The sequence below is a fragment of the Balaenoptera ricei genome, chromosome 14 (genome assembly GCF_028023285.1).
Source record: "Balaenoptera ricei isolate mBalRic1 chromosome 14, mBalRic1.hap2, whole genome shotgun sequence".
Lineage (NCBI taxonomy): Eukaryota > Metazoa > Chordata > Mammalia > Artiodactyla > Balaenopteridae > Balaenoptera > Balaenoptera ricei.
Window position 1 is genome coordinate 35,127,148 of NC_082652.1, and position 21,448 is coordinate 35,148,595.

General features: G+C 39.4%; 1 protein-coding gene and 1 pseudogene across 6 annotated transcripts in view; one reads left to right on the plus strand and one right to left on the minus strand.

Moving 5' to 3' along the window:
* The window catches only part of DLGAP1 (DLG associated protein 1), a 328,621-nt gene that overhangs the window by 12,652 nt on the left and 294,521 nt on the right, over positions 1-21,448 (plus strand). The window lies entirely within an intron of this gene.
* Positions 16,904-17,706, minus strand: LOC132348035 (cytochrome c oxidase assembly protein COX11, mitochondrial-like; annotated as a pseudogene).

Below are 21,448 nucleotides of genomic sequence, written 5' to 3' on the forward strand. Positions count from 1 at the left end.
AAATGACCCTTAGAAATCAGACACATGACATTAATTATACTCCTTCCCTTCCTCCACACCTTACTGAGCAAAGGAGAATTGGGCTTAGCTATTTTATTATATAATTTGGAATGGGAAACTGTCCCAAAACCATGTTTACAGCTGGGGAAACTGAGGCCTGGAGAGATTAACCAGCATTCCCTTGGCTCTTTGGTTGTAGGGGGGTGGGTGTCTTCTTCAGTCCTCTCACCCCACCTGTTAGCGGTCCTCAGTCATGGAACATGAGATCATCATTGATCTTGGTGTTCTGTCTACTCAAGAAATTCTGCCACCAGCCCTGCTCCCGGCTTTTTCTACTCTAGGCACTGGGTCTAATGTGGTTTGGGTTTAGTCTGTTGCTAAGGTTTCTAGAAAGTACATCTCGTTAAGGCTTTCCTCTTTGTGAACTGAACACGCACAGTCAACACAATATGGGAAAGAACTTCAAAGGACAGTTAGCTCAGTGCTTTTGACATTTTTAACCATGGAATTCCTTGTTCATATAAAGCAGAATATATTAAACATAGAGCAGTCCCCACTCTGTATCCATGGGTTCCGCAAATGGAAAATATTGGAAAAATAAATAAATTTCAGAAAGTTCCAAAAAGGAAGCTTGAATTTGCCGTGTGCCAGCAACTATTTCCATAGCATTTCCATTGCATTTACAACTATTTTCAGAACATTTACACTGTATTAGGTATTATAAGTCATCTAGAGATGATTTAAAGTACACGGAGATGTGCATAGGTTATATGCAAATACTGCACCATTTCAAAGAAGGGACTTGAGCGTGCCTGGATACCAAGAGATGATTGCAGTACTCACACTGAAGCAAGACTAGGAGAATTCAAATCCAAATCCAAATCCCCTTCCCTCCCGTCCACTGCCCTGCATGCAAGTTTCCCTGAAGGTGGGGGGCTTCCAAAGCACAGTTTGAAACTTGTTGCCCATTCCTTAAGCAGATCTAAGCTAAGGAAGAGTTTAATGATTGGTGGTGGGGGAGGAGACACAGGAATGGGAAGGACCAGGATGGGGCAGAGGAGGGGAGTCTGTATCCACTCTTGATAAACCAACTCTTGACAAGTCAGAAAAATCAGAAAACCCTGATGAAGTCCAAAAACTGTCAGTTAACTGTCCCAAGCTTGGTAAATTTAATTGGCAGCTCTCCCAGGCTGCAGTCCAGCTGCCCTGTCTTTCCTGAAAACGACAACTGATCATGGGTGCCAAGAGTTCCTGATTGGCTCACAGTATGAAAGCACTTCTTGACTCCAACAGACAAGTTCTTACGTCACCTTCATTCCTTTTCCTCAGCTGTGACCCAGAGAGAGGGACTGACTTTTCTACGAACAGGCAGGCCTTTCAGCCCCAGGCCAGTGCTCAGCCCGTACACCATACTGAACACTTCCATATCTTCATCACATGCTTGATGTACTTACGTGGGATAATGAACGATGGCAATGATAATAAGCCAATGATGAAGGAGAAGAAGGAGAAAAAAGGGAAAAAAGAAGGACTATAATTTACTGAGAAATTTCAATAGGCTTATGCTTAACATATATTGTCCCTATTTCTGAAAGTTACTAGGGTAGCGGTTCATACCCTCATTTTATACAAAATGGAGGTAATTAATTTGCCCAAGATTATACTGCTGGTAAGTGACAGAATGGAGATTTAAACCTTGATCTGTCTGATTCCACAATCTGTTCACTTCCCATCGTACCATGCTGCCTCTGCTTGGTAAATATTCCCTCTGATCTTTTCCTGATGAATTGTTTCTCAATGAGAATTTATTTTAATGACAATTTTTTAAATGGTTAACTATAATTAAAAAACAGATTCTACCTCTATGATTAGGTATAATTTGGAAAGTGGCCATGTTAGAAAGTAACATATGAGATTCATTTGCAAAGTCAGATGTATAGTGTAAATTGGAGTAGAACAATATTATTTCATATAACTGGAAAATTACATCTCAGCCTATGAAAGAACCATCACTCAAAGCTGTTGTACTTATTCTTTTTTCAATGAGAAACAATACAGTTTATCCCTTGAGACTGCCAACCTGATTCTAGTTGTAACATTGTTAAAACACCATAAGGTTATGTCCCAATTAGAATTGTCTGCCCATTTAATATCCTTTGCTTGTATTAATTTGGGGATGTTTTCTTCCACAAGAATTAACTTCGCTGAAATGGTGAGGAAGGAAACGAGGAATCCCCAAACCCAATATCTCTATAACAGTGTGACTTTATACTTTTGTCCTTTGGGGAGACCAGATAGTTATCTCCAAGGCATGTTTTGAGCCAGAATTCTACTGGGTGCATGAGCTCCACACATCCCAAATTGTTAACTAAATATTTGGGAAGTTCACAAACCTCACTATTTGTTAAATTATCACAGGTCCAAAGGAAAAGATATGTTTCCCTAAAGGTCAACCTTTAGAATGCTTCTTAATTACTTATATAACTGAAACAAGTAAGCCATGTAATTAATACCCAGTGCAGAGGACTCATGTGTATCAGTTGAAGGTGGCCGGGGGCTACAGATATCCAATAAATAGTGCTGTTAGGGAATGTTAGCAGAGTTTAAACTAAATTTCTATAATAGATAATACAGAACGTTCAGGCTTTTGAAATCCATCAGGATAAAAGGTGCCATACTCAGTTATGAATTTGGAAGTCGTGGAGTCCTTAGTATCCTACTTTTCAGCTCATTTTGGATTCTTCCTCATGTACATGTATCTCATCACAGAGAATTCAGTGTTCTAGCAAGCCCTTATTTAATGCCCTCCCCCTTTGCTTAAGCCCAGATGAAGTTCGTTTAAAGTAATGGATACAGTCTTAATGTTTCCACAGCCTCCACTTTCTCTTGGTTCAATATTTTATAAAATATCCCCATGCATAAGAAGGAAATGTTAATTATTCACTTCACAGGGACATGTAGGTAACTAAGAAATGAAAGAGTTCACTAAAATTAAACCATACCAATTTCATCTCATTGATGTTTTTGAACACTGTATTTCTTAGAGTCAACCAGCGATGATTTCACCCAACTGTCATAATATGTAGTCTCTTCGCGTTATCTAGATCGTGAGTGTATAATGAAAGATTCTGTTAAATCATTTACAAGGACAGCCTTCTCAACATCTTTCATTCAACCAAGATTTATTTAGCACCTCTTTGACCCACACTGAACTCTGGGAGAGGTGACTACATAAAAGTGGGAAAGGGAAAGACCAGCGTGGGGAAAGGAACAGCACAGACGGGGTAATGACCACCCAGCTGGAGAGAATAAGGAAATGGAGGACAGGATTGAGTCTCTAGTTGATGAGATGATATGGAATATGTTTTTTCTAAAACACTCAAGTTTCCCAAAGATGGAGGATACGGTCTAGTCTGGAGGCCAAGCACCAGCAGTTTAACTCTCTGTACAGCATCTCTAAGGACAAGCAATGGTGAGGATGAGACAGAGCAGGGCCAGGCACCCCAGAAGGACATGGGAGGCATCAGACAACAAGCAAGCTGAGTCCACCAGCCAGGCTTCCGGCCCCGGAGGCAGTGGGGCTGCCCAGGGCCCTGAGAAGGAATCTGGGCAGACAGCAAACCTGCTGTGGGGAAACCATGCTCGCGTTCACGTAGCATCGCGTGCTCGTCCAGCGGCAGGCCGGTAGGATGGGACCGCCTGGATTCTGGGGGGGGGGCAGCACCACCCTGTACCCCCAGAGAACTGAGATGCCGAGGGGGCACCAAAAGTTCACAGGCACGAGAACAGCAGAGGGACAGCAAATCGGGAGATAACCCCAGGGAATAACAGATGGGTTTCTCACACCAAAAACCCAACTGTATCCCCAGCTCATACCCCTGAGCAGGCAACTGTTAGGTAGGAAGATATTTCCTAACAAAGGCATCAGATCCCAAGTCAGGTGAAGACCTCCCTGTTATTAAAAATATGTAACGAGAACTGCTGGCTGAACATGTCAGGGACAGAGCGAAGGAAATTTCCGTATTTGGGGAAAGGAGGGCAGGTGGCCCCCAGGGTTCCTTTCAAATCAAATAGTCTCGGCACATAGTGCTGTGCAATACGGTAGCCACTGGTCACGTGTGGCTATTTAAATTTACATTAATTAAAGTTAAATAAAAGGAAAGATTCAGCCCCTCGGTCACCATAGCCACATTTGTAGCGCTCAGTAGTCACATGTGACTGGTGTTTACCATATTGAACAACAAAGATATAAAACCTGCCCGTCACTACAGAAAGTTCTGTTGGACTGCATGATTCTAGTTGTTTCTTGTCTATTTTAATATATTGAGTTCTACTAGATTTGGGCTTTGTCCCAAGAAGGTAACATCCTGTTGTGATGTCCCAGCGCTTACGGGTGTCAGAAGCAGGCGGTACCTGTCCTGTGTGCCCCGGTGAGAGTGAGGGCTGCTGTGGGAATGCCTGTTTTCTGCCACTTACTCACGACACGGCATCAAATAAACCACTTCACCACTCATATCTTCTAGTTCTTCCTTTAGAAAACTATCTTGCCGAGTTATTGTGAAGAGTAAATTCTTTAAAGTACCTAGCGTTCAAAAAGCACAACTCATTTTTTACTAGAAACACAAGAACTAGCGTGGGATTTTGCCCAGATTCTCACCCACCATTTATCAGTACTTGCCATGCCTGGGGCCTTGCTCTGGGCGCAGAACACACAGTGTTTCCCTGGGTCTTCCCATCCGCCCTGGCGCTGGCCCCTCCAAGGAGCCTGCTTGGCTCCCACTCTGCCTTTTGTACCTGACTAACCATGAGCTGCCCAGGCAGTACCCAGCCCAGCACTTCCACTCACATTCTGAGCTTTGGGCCGAAGCTCTCGCTCAGACAGTAACCCTCACCTGTGATTCTCATTTATGAAAGAGGGCTGCCAAAATTTTCTCCTACTCACATTGATTTGTAAATTACAATGTTGTGGCACCTCTGGGAGCTGCCGCTGGGTGCCAATGGATTCAGAAGTTGGCGATGCATGGTATTATCTGCTACAGCTAGCCGCACGGCTGGTGCCAATCAGACGGGCCCCCCTCCCCCCGACAACAGGTACCATTTGCACGTTACCTGAGACACTCCTGCATCCCTCACCTTCTCCTGCCTTTGACCAAACGGCAAGAGCTTTCTAGAGAGGCCCTTGGAGTATTCACTACGGGTTATTTGGGGGCAGTGTTTACTTCAGCCCTATTCACTGAGAAGAGTGGGCACCTTCCTGCTGCCCATGAAAAAAATCAATGTACCAATGGATGGGTGTCAGTGAGAGACTTAGCACACCATTCTGAGTTGGAAAGAAGAGTCACCTGATTAGATAAGAGGCAGTAATCTCATGGAACAATAACCAGCACTTACGTTGTAGTCTTCTGTTTTAACGTAACCGGTATTACCAAAAACATGCCGTCTGGCCACATTTGTTTACTTTCCAAACGTCAAAAGCCGTATTTTCTCACACTGTTCTCTGAAACCAAGTGTTCTTTGGCCAACTCTGAGGCCTAGAAAGAGATTGCTTCAGCCCCACAAGCCAGAAAAATGTCATTGGTGGCAGGCCAGTTGGAAAGCTTGCTTTCCAGAAAAGGCCTTTCTAGAAAAGCTTACAAGCCAGGGCTCCCTAACACAGACCCTCAGAGGAAGAGGGTTTGCAGGCCTGGAGCATCTCGGGAAGGTTACTTATAGCGCCGGAGCTGCCCGGAAGCAGAAGTGACGAGCTTGCACGTCTGACTGACTTTGGAAGTAATCCTACCTTGAGAAGAACGTTTGATGGGGTGGAGGAGAACTCAGATGCAGGAAGGCAGGGCACACCCATCCACCTAATTCAAGTGCTCTTCGCCTGCGACTGTGGACAGATAGGACACGTAGTCCCCAAGAATGGACTCTAGGGGGTCGTGAACTCCTGGACTTAACACATTAAGGAGGGGGTTGTGTGTATTCATCCTGCTCTGGAGAAAAGTCCTTAGCTTTTAGCATGTCCCCAAAAGACATAAAGGGCTACTAACAAGTTTAAATTATGATATCCTTAAAATTAGGTAGCTTTTTCCCCAGATGATCCAGCAATCCCACTCCTGGGCATATATCTGGAGAAAAACGTAATTCAAAAAGATACACACACCCCAGTGTTCATTGCAGCACTATTTACAATAGCCAAGACATGGAAGCAACCTAAATGTCCATCCACAGATGAATGGATAAAGAAGATGTGATACATACATACAATGGAATATTACACAGCCATATAAAAGAATGAAATAATGCCATTTGCAGCAACATGGATGGACCTAGAGATGATCATACTAAGTGAAGTAAGCCAGACAAAGACAAATATCTGCTATCTCTTATATGTGGAATCTAAAAAAAGGATACAAATGAACTTATTTATAAAACAGAAATAGACTCACAGAGATAGAAAGAAAACTTATGGTTACCAAAAGGGACAGGGGGAGAGGGATAAATTAGGAGTTTGGGATTAAAATATACACACTACCATATGTAAAATAGATAACCAACAAGGACCTACTGTATAGCACAGGGAACTAATACTCAATATCTTGTAATAACCTATAGTGGAAGACAATGTAAAAAAAGAATAGATAGATAGATATAATTGAATCACTTTACTGTACACCTGAAACTAACACAACATTGTAAACCAACTATATTTCAAGAAAAAAATTTCTTAAATTAGCTTTTTCCTTAAAACCTTAAAGTTGATGACTTTCCTTCTTCCTTGTAACGTCTCATTAGAAAAGCATTTTGGGTTGCAACCTTAGAATACTTTGAGGAATGGGCAATTTTTAAAGAATTATTATTGTGGGTGCCTATTACCTGAAATAGATAGATTCTGTGTTGGAACTTGGAGATCCTGTTACAAAGTAAAGTGTGTAATAGGATTTATCGTAAAGGAGCTCTTCCTGAGTGATCAATTCAAGTAACAAAAAGTGAGGTTCTGCTGTGTACAAGGGCTGAAGCTGAGAGGAGAGGGGAATTCAAAGATTTGTAAAATAACTCGTACTCTTAGAGAGTTTGTAGTCTAGTGGGACACTGGGTGGTTAGATAAATAGAATACAAGGCAAAGTAAGAAGCAGTATGAAGATACCTGAACAAGGAATATGGAGGTTGATAGGAAGAAAAATTCCAACCTGGGGTTTAGGAAAGGGAGGATAAAGAAGAAAGGTTTCCCCATTTGAAACACTATGTCTCTGAAGCTTTGGTATCATTTCTTTGGAAGCATATTGGTAGGGATTTCTCTTAGCTTTTTCCCATTTTTACTAATCTCTCAGTAATTTAGCTCTGTATCTCCCATGCCTGACTTAGTGCCTAAAAGACACCATTTATGTATGGATGGGTGATGGATGGGTGGGTGGAAAGGTGAGTGGGTGGATGGATGGATGAATTAATAGGCGATGGTTGTGTGAGTGGATTGATGGATGGATGGATGGATGGATCACAGGCAGGAGAGAGGAAAGGCACAGAGAGAGGGAGAGAAGAAGAAATAGAATTCACAGCATCATAGTAGTTATTTCACCAGCCAGCTCAGTTCAGAGTCTTGTGGGAGAGGAGTTTAGAAAGGTAAACATCTCCATGGATCAGGAGTCTGGACACAGTCTAGCTCAGCTGAGTGGCGTGCTCAAGGCCTTCCAAGGCTGAAATGAAGATATCAGCTGGGCTGGGCTCTCATCTGCAGGCTCTGGGGAAGACTCTACTTCCAAATGAATTTAGGCAGATAGCAGAATTCAGTTCCCTGCAGCTGTACAACTGAGGTCCTTTCATCTGCAAGCCAACAAATGTCGTATCAAACCTTTGATCAAGCTTTGAATCCCTCTGACTCTCTCTGCCACATCTCTCTGACTTCCTCTTCTGCACTCAGCCAGGAGAAAACTCTTCTTTTACTTTTTAATTTTATTTTATTATGGTAACATAGACATAACATAACACCCCTCTTCTTTTAAGGGCTCATGTGATTACACTGGGTCCACCCAGATTAATCCAGTATAATCTACCTATTTTAAGATCACCTATTAGTAACTTTACTGACATCTGCAAAGTCCCTTTTGCCATGAAACAGAACATATTCATGGGTGTGACAGCAGGGGTTAGAGATCATGGGAGTCAAAATTATGTTTACCACAATAGTTAACAACAGAGTGCATATAAATAGTAAATTGGTGAGGAGGGCACTTTTAGTGACAGTCATGCCATTCAAAGGCATGCAGTCAGTTTTAGGAAGATAAAGTACAGCTTTGGATCCAGACAGCTGTGTTCAAACCCTGTGTTTTACAGATTAGGCAACTCTGAGTGAGTTATTTAACCTCTCTCTGCCATGGGCTCCTCCTTTGTAATATGGTGGTAATAACAATCCTATCATGTAGGGGTCTTGAGAGGATTAAATGGGTGAATGTAATATAAAAGATGTAGAACAACGCTTGGAAAGGGAGCATTATATATTATATAATGCCTCAATGAATGCTATTATTATTACTATTAAGTGTGAAAACATGGTTGTACCAACATGAACTGAAACAAGGCAGCAGATTTAAGAGACATTGCAGAAGTTACTGTTAGAGGACACAATTTCATTTAGTCAGGCTTTTGAGGAAGTGAAATCCTACAGCATCTGTACTCATTTCCTATTGCTGCTGTAACAAGTAACTGCAAATCTAGTGGCTTAAACACAAATTTATTATCTTACAGCTCTGGGGATCAGAAGTCTGAAATGGGTCCCACTGAGCTAAAATCATAATATCAGCAGGGCTGTGTCCCTTCTGGAGGCTCTAGGGGAAAATGCATTTTCTTGCCAATTTTCCAGCTTCTAGAGGCTGCCTGTATTCCTTGACACCTGGCTCCCCCTTCATCTTCAGAGCCGGCAATCACATCACTCTGATCTCTGCTTCTGTGGTCACGTCTTCTTCTCTGACTTTCCTGCCTCCCTCTTTCACTTACAAAGACCCCTGTAATCACATTGGGTTCATCTGGACAATCCAGGATAATCTCCCATCTCAAAATCATTAACTTAAGCACCTCTGCAAAGTCCCTTTTGCTGTGTAAGGTAACATTGTCACAGTTTCCCTGGCTTAAAATTGGGCATCTTTGGAGAGCCATTATGCCACCTGCCACAGAATCTACCACCTCATCTGTGATATGTTTTTTTAACCTAATCATTTTTGAAACTTTGTATGAAAAGTGTGTGAAATCATCTGCCCAGAGCATATCAACTAAATGAGATCGACGTACGCATTCAGTGGTCCTGGAGACTTCTTTCACGTGGAGATGGACTAAAAAGGGCATCAGTTTCTGTGTTTGTTAGATTATTTTAAACTATTTGACTATTTAGACTATTTAAACTATGTTAGTCTATTTTAAGCCATTTTAAACTATTTTAAACTATTGGGTCTAGATTCCTCTTTGCCTATGTGTTATATATTTGCTGCTTTTTTAAAATTTAGAATGTTTAATATTCACTTAAACTTACACTAAAATGCCAATTCTTCATATCACTTGAAGACATCTTTCCAATATCTATATGTAAATACATACATTTTACACATTTGCAATTAACATGTTGCATGTATTTTTGCCTTTTGTTGTACATAATATAATTTTTAAATCAAATACTTGTGAGCACTAAGTACATGTCAGGCACTCTGTTCAAGACTGGGCATACAAAGTTGAAAAATACAACTTCTATGCTCAAGGATTTCTTACCATAGTGGGAGAGAGGAGGGATGCTGATGGTAAGAATTTTTATTTTTTATTTTTATTGGAGTATAATTGCTTTACAATGTTGGGTTAGTTTCTGCTGTACCACGAAGTGAATCAGCTATATGTATGCATATATCCCCTCCCTCTTGGAACTCCCTCCCACCCCACCCCCCATCCCACCCATCTAGGTCATCACAGAGTACCAAGCTGAGCTCGCTGTGCTATACAGCAGTTTCCCACTAGCTAGCTATTTTACACATGGTAGTGTATTTATGTCAAACCTAATCTCCCAATTCATCCCACCCTCCCCTTCCCCGCCGTGTCCACATGTCCACTCTCTACATCTACGTCTCTATTCCTACCCTACAAATAGGTTCATCTGTACCATTTTTCTAGATTCCCCATATATGCGTTAATATACGGTATTTGTTTTTCTCTTTCTGGCTTACTTCACTCTGTGTGACAGACTCTAGGTCCATCCACATCTCTACAAATGACCCAGTTTCGTTCCTTTTTATGGCTGAGTAATATTCCCTTATATATATATGTACCACATCTTCTTTACCCATTCAAAAGGAAAAAACATGTTTAAAATATATAGAATTGCCTAGGCTTGGAGGTTGAATGACTAGGTTGTCAGGAAAGAGAAGAGTAGAAATGAAGACCAATTCATGGTTTGAAAAATTGGATGCATGTCAGTATCTCCAATTGAGATAGGTAATCTGGGAGAAAAAATATGTTGGGATGGAAAAGATGATTTAGTTCTAGATATCTTGAATCTGATGTGCCTATAGAATATCCAGTTGAAGGTGTCCCATAGGCAAGCCTTCACTTATCTGAATCTTATTTAGGAGGATATTACAATAATTCAGACAAGAGATGATTGTGGTTCAGACTAAGCTAGAAGCAATAAAGATGGAGAGAAGTAAATGTATCTTTCTACCATATCTTTAAGGTGCCAGGTTGGTCGAAAGTCCTCAGGTGAGGAAGACAGAGAAGTGAAGCCAGCTGAATTTATGAGTCTGGAGTTCAGGAAGCTGTCAGGGCTGGAGAAAGGTTAGCTGGGAGTTATCACGTAGAAGGTAGAGGAAAGTTTGAGTGAATGAGATCACATTGGGACATGTATGTTCGAAGGTGGGGCAGCACAGACCAGTTTCCTAGGTTACACAGATATTTAAGCACAGACAGGTAGCAAAGGAAAACCATGCTAATGAGTCAGCAAGATCAAAACAGCGTGGAAGTAAAGGGAGATCAGGATTTCAAGAAATAGGAAAAGTTGAACAAGGTCAACTACCAAAGAGGGGTCGAGTTAGACCTGGAATGAAAAGTCTATCAATGAATCTGGCAATTAAGAAGTAACTATTTAATTTGCCAGTAGTTTCATAATTATCATAACGTATCATTTTGTATATATACATTGTATGCCTATATATGCTTATCATTTTAATAAATGCTTATTATTTTTAATGTCTAGCATTTTAATAAAAATATTGTGGCTATTAACGTATGCTAACACACCATGGTTAGAATACTGATTTCTCAATTATTTCACATTTGAATTTTTTTTTGCATTTTTCTGCATTATGAATAATGCCTTAAATGTCTTTTTCAATAAAATGTGGACAGTTTTTTCTGGTTAGTATTCCCAAATATTATGCACTCCTCTTAAATTCAAAAAAAAAAAAGAAGTGCAAGTAGATCTTAGTATCTTCAAATAATTTAAAAATTCTGATTTTGAATAATTATTTTGCAGAGACTTGTTTGCCCTTTCCGTTGTTTTCAGATGGAGACAATCACAAACATTTGGACTATGGTCTAGCACGGAAAGCACACTTCCAAAGCCAGCATTTCCTCAGTATATTACATCCTGAAGTCCTCTATTGATGTAGCATTATAGTGACTAATCTCCAGAGGAATCTGTTTCCTTTCTCTACATTACAAACCATTTAACACCCATTAGTAATAGGTTTCTTCACTTGCAAATGACTAAAGTAATTTCCCATTTATTAGCTATTTTTGTTGACCTCACTTCACTAGAGATCCTCAATCTAAGTTTTATTTTAGCAATCACAATTCTCTCATCTAATTAACAAAAAAATTGGGCCACTGCCTCAGTGGCCTGCATTCAACCCTATTTTGACTGGCGATTTTCTAATAATATCTCATGCTCCTTTCCACCCCTGTACTTGTAACAGTAGTTTCTGTTCCATTGAGTTCATTCTCTTTCCCTAATTCTCTTTGCCCCCATTCTGCTCTGTTTGTTTTTTTTTTCCCTCACATTTTTTTCTTTTCCTTTATTTACTTAGTAACCTATCCAAATCTTTCACTGTTACAAATGCCTCAAGAAGCATCCAATTACTTATTCAGTAGGAGTTCCTGGATTCGCTGGGCCAATGGGAATGCCAAATGGTAAGGCTTTTTGCACGTTACCAAATGACCTCTAGAAAGGGTCCCTGAATTTTCACCCCAGAAGCAGTTTCCATTCTTGACACCCTTTTTAGTAGATTCTTCTCTATTGTGAGTCCAAGCCCACCTCTCTTTCTTTAACTTGGATGTAGAGCTATGTGAAATAAATCAAATTTTTCTTCTACAAGGCAGTCCTTCAAATGTTTGATTAAAACTATTGTTCGCCCATAAGTCTTCATTGTTCTATCTTCAAAAGACCTAGTTCCTTCAGCAATTCTCTGAGAATAGGACATCAAGCTCTTTTAGCTGACAACAGACAAATTGTATTTTGTTCCAAGAAAAGCAGCATCTCTCTTAACTTATGGTATTATTTTGTGAACAATATTTCAGTTGAATTTGGACTTCACAGCACCCATTGAAAATCTTTGGATATGAATACCCTACTTCTATCAAGGTACCAGCTCGTCTGGCAGCCATGCCAACCTGTCTCACACTCAGATAAAAATTGTGAGCCATTCATTCACGTGAAATCATTTTGACATGTTTCTCTTACCTTGTACTATGCGCTTAGGTGATTTAACATAACGTAGACTATTATGTTTATCTTTATTAAATGTCATCTTATAAATACAAATGTGTCTTTCTAGCCCAGGGTCACTCCTTACTATTGTGCACAGTCTAATTCTAGAGAACATCATTTATATTAGTAGTTATCTTAGTTATTTATTTATTACCATAATTTTCCAGAAAATGATAGTAGAGTCTTGAGGACAGGACAGCTTGTTTCTAATTCACCCACCTAAAAGTGCCATTTGGACGACCAGAAAGAATGCTTCTGCTGTCAAAATTGAAGAAATATTAAATCTGAAATCCAGTATTTTAAATATTTTCCCAAGATGTATTATATTGTAAATCTCATAATAGTGTCTAATATATCATCATGGAAGTTGATGATTAAAAAACTGTTCAGAATAGGGCCAAAAAGAAAGGCTTATGCATACCACTAAAGACTATTCTCCAGTTTTTCTTGAAATTATTTATATACCATCTAGGAAAAGCCATTCAACCAGTTGTGAATCTCCTATTCAGTCCACATTTTTTATTTTGTTCAAAAGTGTATCACTTTATTACAGGTATTATTGGGAAGGTTCATAATACACGTTTATTGGGGAAATTTTGTAAAATACATAAGAAAATAAAGAAGATAGTCAAAATCACCCAGGGATAATCAATGTAAAGATTTTTGTGTTAATTGCTGTTCTTTGAAAATACTGATATCACTAAACCGCTGAATAAGCTCGCCAAAAAGAGAAAAAGAAAGCATAATATAAACACTATTAGGAATGAAGACAGGAACAGGGATAAATTTACAGTAGATATTAAATCTATCATAGGAATAGAACAGAAATAGATTTTATACCAATATATTGAAAACTTAAGTGGATAATTTCTTAGAAAAATAAATTATTCAAAACTCAGTGAAAACAAGAACCTTGAATACATCCATAACAATTTAAGAAATTGACACATTAGTTTAACATTTACTCAGAAAAAGAAAGACCAGACCCAAATAGTTTCATGAAACCAGCGAGAAAAAGGTAATCCCTGTCATATAAAAATTCTTCTAGAGATCTGAACAAAGAAAAGGTACCCAGTTCATTTTAGGATTTCGTATAATCTTAAATAGATGACGGCAGTCTGAGAAAGGAAAATTGTAATGCAATTTCTCTCATGAACCTGATGCAAAAATTCTTAATAAATATTTCAATAAAATTAAATAATTATAAATAATGTAAAATAATATGACCAGACAGGATTTATTTGCTAATGAAAGGAGCCTTAGCATTAGAAAAAAAATATTCATATAATTCACAGCAACTAGGAGATTAAAGGAGAAAACACACGTGACTATCTCAATATACGCATAAAAGACATTTTATAATATTCAACAGCCATTAAGGATTTAGAAAAAAAGTAAAACAAACTAGTAATAGAAAAAAATTCTTAAAGTATATGTACATATGTATAGCTACAGAAACTTCATGTCATATCAGATCATAAAGGTATTCCTTTTAAATCCATGAAAATGATATACCTCTTCTAAAATGTGTTGAGCTAGATTTTGGCCACTGGTTCTTTTTTTTATTGTTATTGAGGTATAACTGACATATAACGTTATATTAGTTTGAAGCATACAACATAATGATTCAATATTTGTATATACTGCAAAAATGATCACCACCAGAAATAGAGACACAGATGCGGAGAACAAACATATGGACACCAAGGGGGGAAAGCAGGGGTGGGGGTGGGGGATGGTGGTGGTGTTGGGATGAATTGGGAGATTGGGATTGACATGTATACACTAATATGTATAAAATAGATAACTAATAAGAACCTGCTGTATAAAAATAAATAAATTAAATTAAATTAAAAAAAAAAGATGATCACCACCATAAGTCTAGTTTACATCTGTCACCATACACAGTTAAAAAAATTTTTTTCTTGTGATGAGAACTTTTAAGATCTACTCTCTTAGCAACTTTCAAATATGCAGTACAGGATTATTAACTATAATCACCATGCTGTACATTACACCCCAGGACTTATTTATTTTATAACCGGAAGTTTGTACCTTTTGACCACCTTCACCATTTCACACAACCACCACCCCCCCGCCTCTGGCAACCATCAATCTGTTCTCTGTATCTATAAGCTCAGGTGTTTTTTTTTTCCAATTCCACACGTAAGTGAGATCATACAGTACTTGTCTTTCTCTGTCTGACTTGTTTCATGTAGCATAATGCCCTCAAGGTCCACCCATGTCACAAATGGCAATATTTCATTATTTTTATGGCTGAGTAATATTCCATTTCATATACACACACACACACACACACACACACACATATATATATATATATATATGCATGCCACATCTTCCTTATCCATTCATCCATCAATGGACACCTAGGTTGCTTCCATGTCTTGGCTATTGTGAATAGTGCTGTAATGAACATGGGGGTGCTGGCCACTGGTTCTTTGATGACATTTTTCTGTTGACATTTTCTGTTTCATGTCTGTCTACAGCCCATCCTCTAGGATTTTCCCCTAGAAAGGTTCATTTGAGCAATAGTACCCAAATTCTGGCATGTCCAAATCTCTTTTTTACTTGAGTCTTTACATTGGAAAGAGCTTAACTAGACAGAGAATCGTTGGCTCCTGCTTTCTTGGCTCAATCTCTTATAGATGCTGCTCTGTTCTGTGCTCAGGTTACATGTTTCTGCAGGTACGTCTAATGTCCACCTCATTTTCTCTCCCTTAACCTCATTTTATCTTTTTGCTTGACTACCTAAAGGATTCTTTTCAAAACTTTTTCTGAGACATTTCTTTACATTGACCATTCTGAATGACTTCTCACCGATAAAATGGTTACCTTTTCATTAAATAGATTTTAGACTTTTTATTTCAGAAAAGCTCTCTTGCATTATATTTTAAGATAATTATTCTATTCCATTGGTTTGACTTCCTTTGCGAATCACAGCTATGCCTATGTTGGCTATATTGCCTTGTGTCTCTAATCCTTCTTTATCCTTTTTATCTCTGCACCATTTCTTTGCTCTTTTCATTCTTGTTCTTTGTGTCCCTTTATTTACCTTGCTTTCCTTCAATTCTGCCAGTTCCTATTTCACATCCTCCAGCTGTCTACCAGCAACCTTCGTTTTCTCACTTTTTTCCCTGAGTTCTTACAATTCTGCTTTGTGATCTTCCTTTATAGCTGTAACTGCTTCATGAATTACTGTTTCTAATTTGGGTTATGCTTTTAAACTTTGTGGCAACATATTTTCCTGGTACATTTTCATTATTTATAAGAAATTTGTGGCTGCTGTTTTCCATATTCCCTATAGGACCTGCATGCATGTTTCTTTTATGTTACTCTTATTTGAACAAGTATTTTGGTTTTTTGGTGTTTTTTTTTTTTTTTTACTATTCAAACAGTTTAATAAATCTTTTTTCAGAAGAACTCTGCTGTCGGTAAATCTTCACAATCGCATTTACATTTTAAAATTCGGAGACTTGGAACTATCACAAGAAATGCTAGAAGCCTACTAGATATACATTTTATTTCAATTTCATGGTACTGAAATTTCACAGTACTTGTTTAGTACTCTGAATGTAAAATAGCCCTAGATCTTAAAGGAAAAGTACAGTCAAATTTGAAATCAGAATGTAATCTTTGGGCAAGCTGTTAGGGCTTTAGTGATTCCTCTTCCATTTTGAGCTTTTAAAAGAGTGACTGTTCGTAATGAAAGTAGTAACCAACTAGTTTAGAAATAATAATAAAAATTCATTGCTACAAGTATGAAGTGCTCATAATTTGAAAGGGGACCAGTGAATTAAGTTGAACCATCAAGTCCGTGCCAACATATTTAAGAAACAAAGCAGTTTCTTCTAATACTACTCAAACTCTAAGTATGATTTTGCACAGTTATACATTCTAAGTAGGGTAAATTCGTTGGGTAAATTAGTGGGTAAATTAGTTGGGAAAATTAGTTATACATTCTAAGTAGGGTAAATTAGTTGGGTAAATTAGTTGGAAAATTAGTTATACATTCTAAGTAGGGTAAATTAGTTGGAAAAGAACCATAAGGATATAACATTTAAAATAGAAGCCTTCACATTATTGTAAATATTTCTCCTCTGAGAAGACAAGATACATGATTTTTCAAAAATCACAAATCTGAAGCAGGACTTAGTTCTGACTTCAATGATAGCCTGGGAGCGGCAACCTATGACCCTCTTTTGCTTCAAAAAAAAGTATAAGAAAGAGTGATGAGATCAACATTCACCGTTCTTGGATCTTCAGCAAATTCAGGATCAATGTAGAAAAATACTGGCATATCTACTCCCTCTTGTGGATTAAGCCTTTGTTCTTCAAAACAGAAGCACTGTATTTTATTGAAATACTGTCCAGCTTCAAATGGTACGACACTGTATGTAGAAATTCCGATTACTGGTTTGTCAGCAGGAGTCTTAGCTTTATAAAACGCCAATGCAGTCTCCCCTGGCCCTACATATATTTCTGTTTGCTGAGGTCTAAAGTTGCACTGGAGACTTGCATGCACATCTGCATTAAAGGTGACTTCAGTGATGCGACCCTTAACAGGTACCATGTTTTCAGTCTGGTCTGATGCATGACCTGCTACTGCCGATTCTCCAGGTCCAGCAGTCTGGCAGTAGAGCCGGTAGAGGGGCACGGCGGCGTGGGACGCCCCCAGCATGCCCACGGCCGCCGCGGCCACGTTAGTGAGTGTCTCGTTCCGCCGCCGTCAATCCTCCTCCTGTGCGCGCGTGAGGGGCTTCGTGCTCTTCGGCCGCCGCGGCGGCTGCACCGCCAGCCTCGGGCGCCTCCCTGTCCCGAGCCGTCTCGGCTCCCTCTCAGCGGCCCCTGTCCCGCTCCTCCCCGACCTGAGACAAGGTTCTACCCTCTCCGCAGCCCTGGTCCGGTTCCCAGGGCCACCCGCAGAGAGCGACGCGCCTTCATCCCGGACGCCAGAGCCCTCCCATGGCCTGAACAAGTTTTTTTTTTTTTTTTAAGAGAATCAGAAGAAGGTTGGCAGTCATTTTTCAAGCATTCATGAACCAAGGGCTTCCTTTGCTGTTGCTACAGTTACAGTGTTTCTTTATAGCATGGTGCCTCTGTGTACTCACACATCCTCTGACTCTCAGACGAAACCTAGTTCTTTCCTCCCTCAGTTACTTCATGGATGACCTCGCAGGTTGCTAGTCACGTGGGGACAGAAATGATACAGTCATTTTTAGAAAGAATTTTTCTGGCCCTTAGTGAGATTTGCTCATTCACCCTCCACCACCTACATTGGTCCCTGCCTTTCCACAGTGCAATGCTCTCAGACTGAGGTCCTCACTTCTTCGGGGGACGGTGTATTTGTCAGAGCGTTCTGAGCTCTGCTACAGCTAGGTCCCCTTCATGCCTCTCATTTACCTGCCACGTTACTATCCCTTTTCTCCTTGGCTTTCTGCCTGACTCCGATTTGGGAGTTTGTGGAGGTTCTGCTGGTTTTGCTGAAAATGTGATTTGTGGGTGATTCTCTTTGTTTTGTTGTATTATTGTTTTTTGTTGTTTGGAACGGCTGCCAGGAAGAGAAGTGAGAAAACTCAGTGGAAACCAGTCCTGTTAACGTTTAGAAATATTTTCCTCCTGTTTTCTTTCTATAAAGATGACTTTGCATAAGGAAGCTCAGGTTATATGTATACCCATCGACCAAGTTAATCTTCAAAAAATAAAAGTAAAACAGAGTCAGCTTAGCATACTACTTCTTCATAAACCCAAGCTGCTTCTTCCGATGCTCAGAGATCTTCCTTTTAACAGCCTGTTCTAGGATACTGCTGCTTTGTAAACTCAAGCCCATCAAGCTGTTATCTTTTGGATCATTCAAAAGACTTGTCCATCGTCCTCTTTCCCCATCACATTTTCTTTGACAGTTTTTAATTACCCACCTTGATTCTGGGGTCCTACCGAAAGCTCTTTGTGTGCACAAAGATGTAATTTTGTAATTGAGCACAGCAACTTAAGTTGATTGTTTTTAGGTGTGCCCTCCTTTAAAAAGGAAGATGTCTTCACTGGGAAAATTAAATTATGAATTTAATAAATCTTATGATATTTTAAAACATCCTGCATGCTAATTTTCTAGGCAAAATGCTTAATAGTGGATCTTCTTGCAGTAGGGAGATCACAGCTGTGATGACAAGGGAACGATATAAAACGGTCAGATTTTATAAACAAGAAGACTAGTCCTGACACCCAACATAGAACACAGGCTTTAAATGATTTCGCTAGTAGCAATTACGCTATCATTACCCTCCCACCACAGCCTGCCAATTTAAGAGCTCTTTCATTGATTCATTCAGAAATGATTTATTAAATGCCTACTTTTGCCAGGCCCTGTGTAGATGCAAAGGATTCAGCGATGATCAGAAACAGACCTGATTCCTACTCTCATGCTCCTTATTATCAGTGGGGAGATAAATATTACTCAAATCAATCACACAAATAAATTTAAATTTACTACCATGGCAGGGGCTACTGTTGAATTATGCTGGGAGCTCTTCCCTGTCTGCAGTCCTGGTTGTCCCTTTCTTTGCTGGCAGGAACTGTGGCTGACTTCAGATTTCCATAGGACTAGGGCCCCTTTAGATTCTAGGGGATGGGCAACTAGTATTTCTTAGCACTACCCTAAACATCTGGCGCCTAAGATCAGACTGCTGGGTCCCTGAGCCAAAAATGCTTATTCCCTGCCTTCCCTCCATGCAATCCATCCCTCGTCCCTGCCCTGTTAGAAGAGTGACCAGTGGGAAGGCAGGTCTCTCCATAGAGAGTTTAAAACTAAGAGGCAACCCAAGCAAGTGTCTTCAAAGATACCAAGAGTGTAGTGGCCCAAGCACCTTCTGAACCCTCTGCTCGTAAGTAAAAGCCTATTCCAAGTGATCAGTTTGCTCAATACCTACAAAGGAGATTATGATACTGTGATAGCAGATTGACTTAAGAAGTTGGGGGAAACAGTGGTTGGGATTGGGTCTGAAGGAAGACTTAAAGTCAATTAGACAATGAGCCAGGGGAATCAGGCAAAGGCAGGAAGAAACAAAAGGGTCAGAAATAAATCTAGTGTGGTTAGGTCACCAAGGTGGTGCAAAATGAGTCTGGGAAGATATGCAGGACTCTATCAGTCAGGGTCCTGGAGGTAGTGTCTAAAATTTGAATCTTTATATCCTTGTTTGTGTGCGTAGAACAGCAGGAGTGGGGAGAGATGATATCCACGTTGCCTTCTGAAAACATCCCTTTAGAGGAAGTGAAAAGATAAATAAAATGAAAGAAGGAGAACCAGTTAGAAGACAAGTATAGCATCTCAGGTGAAAGAAAATGGTGACTGGGGCTAGGATGGTGACGGTGATGTTGAGGCAGGTGGATAGTTTCCAGAGATTCTCAATCTATAGGACTTGGCGATGTGGAGGGAAAAGGAAGTGTCCGGAATGGTACCTATGTCTCTGACTTGCATAAAAGATGGTGTTTCCATTCACTGAAGTAGGGAGTTCGAGAAGAGCTACAGTGGGGTGTGGGCAGGAAAGGGGGAGGAGAAAATGAGTTTGATTTTGAAGGTGCTGCGTGTGAAGTGCTTCAAAGAATCTAAGTAAAGTTGTCAGGTACCTGAAGTTCATGTGGGAGATCTGGAATGAAAATACAAATTTATTTTTGAGAAAACAGAATTTTTTTGAGGTATGGTTGATTTACAATGTCGTATTAGATTTAGGTGTTCAGCACAGTGATTCAGTTATATATATATATATATATATATATATATATATATATATATATATATATATATATATATAAATTCTTTTTCAGATTCTTTTCCCTTATAGGTTATTACAAAATCTTGAGTATAGCTCTCTGTGCTGTACAGTAGGTCCTTGTTGATTATCTGTTTTATATATAGTACTATGTATGCGTTAATCCCAACCTTCTAATTTGTCCCCCCTCCTTCCCCTTTGGTAACCATAAGCTTGTTTTCTATGTCTGTGGGTCTATTTCTGTCTTGTAAATAAGTTCATTTGTATCTTCTTTTTTTTTAGATTCCACATATGAGCGATATCATATGATATTTGTCTTTGTCTGGCTTACTTCACTTAGTATGATAATCTCTAGGTCCATCCATCTTGCTATAAATGGCATTATTTTATTCTTTTTATGGCTGAGTAATGTTCCATTGTATATATGTACCACATCTTCTTTATCCATTCCTCTGTCGATGGACATTTAGGTTGCTTCCATGACGTGGCTATTGTAAATAGTGCTGCAATGAACATTGGGGTATATGTATATTCTCAAATTATAGTTTTCTCCAGATCTATGCCCAGGAGTGGGATCGCTGGATCATACGGTAGCTCTGTGTTTAGTTTTGAAAATACAAATGTATGAGTCATCTGCGTACAAGAGGTGTTCCTGGAATTCAGATTTCTCTTCACCGTGCTTCTTTTTCTAACCTTTCCAATTTGCAGATCCTTTTCTTTGATAGAGAAAATGGTAAAGTTTGAGAGTTTGATGTTTAGTCCTCCTCCTCCCCTTTCTCCTCCTTCATCATCATCTGTTCACATTACACCATCTGGACCACGTCTCAGGATTGTCCCTGTTCTTCTGTTTGTTCCAATTCATATCTTTCAAAAAGCCTTTTTTTTTTTTTTAACTGTCCCTGGCTTTTTTATCGCTTTTATTATTTTTTAATTCAAACTTCAT